Raw genomic sequence first — 5,989 nt, 5'->3', positions numbered from 1 at the left:
GTATCAACCATTTGTCAGAGTTTCCTCCCTAGGGAGTGAATACTTTTAAGCCTTATCTTGAATAGCAAGTGGCGGCACACATCCACTCATCTTCAAGGTTGCCATGGCTTCTAGCCTAGCCTTGTAGTGGCGTGCTCCTCACATTTTTACCATTTCTTTCCTTTCCATTTTATGTTTTCTTCTTCCTTTAATTGTTCTTGGTTTTCTATGGTTTATGTGCCTTCCATTTCCTTTTTGTTTTGAATCAACTCATTATCTTCTTCTCTTGAGCTTTGTGTAAGGAACCTTCACATCTAGATAGCATGCTATCTTAATGTCCAGTGGGGATTTCACTTAGCTTTCTTAATCAACTCACACCATATTCAATAATCTTAAAAGGAAACAAGATAATCCTTCATCATTGACCAAGATTAGATTAACATAAACCAACATGCTAATCCTTGTTTGTCTTGTTTTGTAGGTAATTAAGAGAAAGTAGAGCATGGCTAGGTGGCACATGGTGATTGGAGCACATGGATGAAATGGAAGAGAGAGGAAAGCAAAAAGCATAAAGTAAAAGCAAAAGTAGACATGTTCCTTGTCTCCTTTTGCCTTTTTGGTTTATTCCTTAGAAGGCTACTTGGTCTCCTTCCTCTTTTGGCCTAGAATTCTCATGGGAATGCATCCACCAATCATCTCCCTTCACTTGGTCGAGAATGACTCTCACTTTAGGTTTAGGGTTTGCTAGTTAATCCATTTTCATGTTTTTGTATTTGCTAAAGGACCCCTATGAACTCCTATTTAAAGGGTGCTCCTTGTCTTGTAAAAGGGTTGATCATTTTGTTATAAACTTTGTGTATTCAACCACCAAATTTCGTGAGCTCTCCTTCCTTGAAGTGAACTCACCTTTGCCTTATCTTGCTTGCAAGTGGCGGCACCATCACTCATCTCTAGGATTTGGTTGGCTTATATCCCCCCTATGAGTGGCGTGCTTCACCCATTGCTCATCTTCTATGCTTTCCATTTTTAATGTTTCTTCTTTCATTTTGTTCTTTAAGTGTTGTTGAATCCGTGTGTGTGTTAACTTGAATCTAGCTCTCTTCTTCCTTTCATGAGCTTGAGAAATGAACATTCACATCTAGATAGCATGCTATCTTAATGTCCAATGGGAACTTTCAAAAAGCTTTCTTAAACAACTTCACCATATTCATAACTCTAAAGGAAAACAAGATAATCCTTCATCAATTTTTCCTTATATTTTTCTCGCATGTGGTGAGTGAACTTGTATATATCTTGAGCATTTTGTTATTGTTGTCTTTCTTAGTTATTTGTACTTGAGACTAATATTATTTTGCTACCAAATAAATTTTGGAAGAGAGAAAAACATAGATTCATGTAATGATTTTCATGTATTAATCTTAATTAGGTTTGGATGGAGAAGCTAAGTGATAGAATAACAACCCTTCACCAACAAATTTTCCTGTTTGGAAAGGTAATTAATCAACATAACTATAACTGTTCAGTTATTATTATTATTATTATTATTATTATTATTATTATTATTATTATTATTATTCTTATTCTTATTATTATTATTATTATTATAAACAAACCATACAAAACCGTGAGAGAAATCCAAGAGACTTGTATGATATGTCAGATTGAGATGTTGATGTTTGTGAAGTTGAAGTTTGTCCACAACAAGACTTAAATAAGTTTTTAAAGACTCTAAACAACTAACATTATTTAGGGACGATGAAGATGATGACTTATTAAATGAGGACAATCGCAATGATGAACTTGATGAAAATGATTCAATGTCATAATAATAATAATTATTGGGTATGACTCTAGGTTATAGAACTTGGTGATACATGTTTATCTTATAAATTATTTACTTTTTAATGGTTTCGAACATGAAATGCAGAAAATATGGTGATACATGTTTACCTTATAAATTATTTATTTTTTTATTGTTTCATTTTTTTGGGGGATATGAATAGGCCTAGAAGGATTAGGAACTTGGTAAAGTCAGTTCCAAGAACTTCTAAAAATTAACACATTTAATGTCATTCAGAACATTATGTGGGAAATCATATGCAAGTTACATATTAACACACAACTACTGAACCAAGACAGTCAAGAATTCAATTAGGACAACCAATTAGTGAATATTCACAATTAACAACTGAACCTAGACAATGAAGAATTGAATCTACATAGCCAACTTATGAACCTACACAAGCACCTCCTGAACAAAAGAACCAACTTCTGAATCTTCATAGCCATTTTCTAAATTTGCACATCTAGTATCTCAATCTACTCAACCCAGTTCTGAATCCAAACTTGTAACTATAATCCCAAAAAAAGGAAGATAGTCAAACCATTATTTGTTTGTAGATGCTATTAGTAAATTTAATATTGTGTAATTGTTTTCATTTAATAAGTTCAAATTGATGTATTTAATTTTTATAGATGAGAGCAGAGTTAATAAAAAATTAAGGTCAAGGTCAAGGATGCTTATAACTTGCCAAATGGATTACATGTGGTGGTGAATTATGATGATAAATATCAACCAATTAGAAAAGCATCCAACTTACTTGCAAGGGTGTGTGGGTAGTGATAAGTGTCAATAATAAGTAAATTTTCCATTTGAAATTGACACTTAGCATGTATCAAATGGTGTTGTTTGTGTATAAAACAAACCTACTTAGCTTAAGATACATAATGAGGTATTTAGAATTGTAGTTTTAGGAATTATAATGATATTTTGTTGTTTTGTAGTGAGTATAAAAGAAAGCATCAAGTGTGCAGCTGAGCCACGATACTGGAGCTGAGCCACGATACTGGAGCTGAGCCATGGAAGTAGAAAAGATTGGACAACATATTTTGACTTTCTGGTTAAGCATAACAAATGGAGTTGAGCCTCGTGAGGAAACCCTCTTTTCCAAGAAACTTGAAGCCCAAATCCATGAGGCTGAGCAACCAAGAAAACCTTTCCAAGAAGAAAAGTTCATGTGCTAAGCACTAGGACAAGGGGTTGAGCTAAGAAGGAAATCCACTTGTGAAGTAACCCATGTGGCTGAGCACCAAAAGTTGGGTTAAGAACTGCCAAAAACTTTCTATAATTAAAGACCTTAGGTCTTCATTATAGGCATTGAGTGGAGGTTGAAAAATGTAGCAGTAGTATAGAATAGGGTCTATGAGACACGAGGGAGGTGCTCTTAGTGTAAATCTTATGTGTAGATGCTACTGGAATTGCATTGTAATATTCTATGAGTAATTGAACTCCCTCGTGCCTAGGTTTGATTATATATACTCCTACTTCTTGGGTATCTAGCTTTGCTTTCATTCAATTGTTTGTGATTTGACTTATGTTTAATGATGGCTTGATCACTCATCTATTTAACTAGATTGGATTGAGTTGGGAAGCCGGTCTCAAACTGTGGTCCAATCAAATCATCATACATGTACTAGTGCTTATTTAAGTAGACAGAGGGGATGTTGGAGGAGAGAGCTTGCACATTAAAGCAAGGATTCATTCTACCAGGAGTTGAGGAATCACATTGGGTTTGAAGTCCTTAGGTTCTAGTGTATCAGGGATGAACCTAGATCTATATAAAAAGAGCACTCCTAGGATATTGAATGATTTGCATAATAAGTTAACAAGATGGTAATGGTATAGTAGAAGAAGATGAGATGAAATCAATTCATAGCCCATACTCCATTCAATCTATCTAATTACTATGATCTATTTTTACTTGCAATCTTTATCACAAACCAAGAACCAAAAAATAAAACTTCCAATATACTTGCTAAATTCTCGTGGATACGACACTTGTTGATACTACTATGTACCAGTACACTTGCTGAGAAATGGTTGTTGTGAAATAATCATCAGGTTGCTAGCAGTAAATTATATATTGTTTCCTATAAGTTTTGAAACGTGGCCATATGTGCCAGATACTTGCAAGGACAATGTGTAGGAAAGTGCATTAAATGTAATTAAACCTACATTAAACATCTCTATTATTATTTCTTATAATTAATATTGATATGGACAAACATTTGAATTATTTGAAGCCACGATTTTATTTTAAGATAAATGAGGAATTGGCAAAAAAAAAAGATGTTATGTCTATAATTGGAAAACTGCATAGGGAGTACAAATGTAAGCTTTGGAATGAATTTTATAACCCCCTTCTCAACAGAAATTACCTCACCAAGAATGTTCCAGGTGGCAATCAATAAGGTTGTTTTTGTTGATTATCGCCTTAAACCTTCAATAGTAGTACAAAATTTGCAATTAGTATATTTACAATAAGCTTCAAAATTTAAATTTCCACAAAGTTGATTTCCTTATCATTTTGTAGAGTCTGTGTAATAGAAATATAGATATCAAGAAAAGGAAAATTATTCCTCACATGGTGGTGTTATGTCTCAATAAGAAGGGAAAATTTGGTAATTTTTTTCATTGATATTTTATTCTCATTTGAGTTATATTATGATGTTTGGCTTAAATTATTTTCCTTGGATTATATAGAAACTATAACTTGGTAGAAATATTAAGAGAGCCGAAATGTGGAAGATAACTCATAAGAGAAAAAATGGCACTTATGTGAATAACGAGGCTATGAAGATTGGGGTAACTTTATTCGTTTCATTAAGTTGTTGAATTATGGATTGTTGGATTATTGAATTGTTGAATATATATTTTAGAATTTGGTCCTAGAGAATATAAATTTTAGAATGCACATGTAATTTAGGTAATTTTAGAATATAGATTTCAATTTTCTTTTAGGTAACTTGGATGACTCTACATGGTATTTCAACTATATTTTATGGGCATGACAATTAGACTATAGACTTTGTTTTATTGCTTTGAATTTCAATTATGTTTTGAATGTCTTTACCATGTGACTATCTTACTCATGTGATGCAACACTTGGGAGTAAGATTTTACTATTGTTAGAGTAATACATTATTCGTTATGTAATATGATGAAGTAGACTTTATTAGGCAATAGGCAGTGTGATTTTACTTATGTTAGAGTAATTTCCTCTTATTTAGTCTTAACGTGAACCAATTGTGACATTGAGTAAGGTGATTAAACAGAAGATAAATATATGTTGTTGTGTAGGAAATTGTGTTGGAAACAAAAATAAATGTTGTTATGCTGAAAATAGAATAATCTACAATCTACAAATTGATAAATTGATGTTGAACTATTATTCTTATTTTATGCAGGAAAAAAATTAATGAGTTGATGTTGAAAAATCCAGAAATGCATAAAAAAGTATCTCCAAATGATCTTGTTGGAGTAATATTTGGAAAAGAGCATCCAGGTCAGGTTAAAGGACTTTCATATGGAGCTTGTCCTACCTTTTCTTTTCAGCAATCAACTACAAAAATAAGTGGAATCAACTTTGCTTTATCTAGTGCAACTTTACCATATGAAGAAGAAAAGTTTGTAAACATTGAAAATGAGGTTGCAATTGTCAAGAACCAAATGCAAACATTTCTTCCTATATGCTTCTAAAGAAGATGTTCCAAGACATTTTGCTGCAATGGTTGCTGGTTTGGTACATCCATCTATTAATGAGGTATAATTTATATTAGTAAATTAATTAAACTTATTGTAGTGATCTCTTAATTTATTTGAATTTCACTTACTCATATACTTATATTCTTTTTTCATTGCAAGCACCAAAAGTTGGAAGTGGTGTGCCATCTACATACAATATACTAGGATCAAGTGGTGGAAGCAAAACAATTTAGAATTAAGACAACTTTAGTTTTATAATTGCCGTATGATGTAATTATGTTATGCTGATCAATCAATAAAATAATATAGTTTGTTAATTTTTTTTATAGTGTCATAATTTTTTATATATTTTAAATTATCATCAAAATTAATTTTATTAAACTATAAAAGTATAAATGTTGGTGAAAATAATAAATAATTAATATTAAAATTACTACAATTGATAATGATGTAATTTATTTGAGA

The 5,989-nt window shown here is 31.8% G+C and overlaps 1 pseudogene; it reads left to right on the top strand.

Moving 5' to 3' along the window:
- Positions 1–4,113: 4,113 nt before the first annotated feature.
- Positions 4,114–5,757, top strand: LOC146885519 (uncharacterized; annotated as a pseudogene).
- The last annotated feature ends 232 nt before the right edge of the window (positions 5,758–5,989 follow it).

The sequence above is a fragment of the Vigna unguiculata genome, chromosome 6, assembly GCF_037176805.1.
Source record: "Vigna unguiculata cultivar grain cowpea cultivar isolate G323 ecotype 2 chromosome 6, ASM3717680v1, whole genome shotgun sequence".
NCBI lineage: Eukaryota > Viridiplantae > Streptophyta > Magnoliopsida > Fabales > Fabaceae > Vigna > Vigna unguiculata.
Note: the sequence above shows the minus strand (reverse complement) of the source record. Positions and strands in the feature narration are given on the sequence as shown.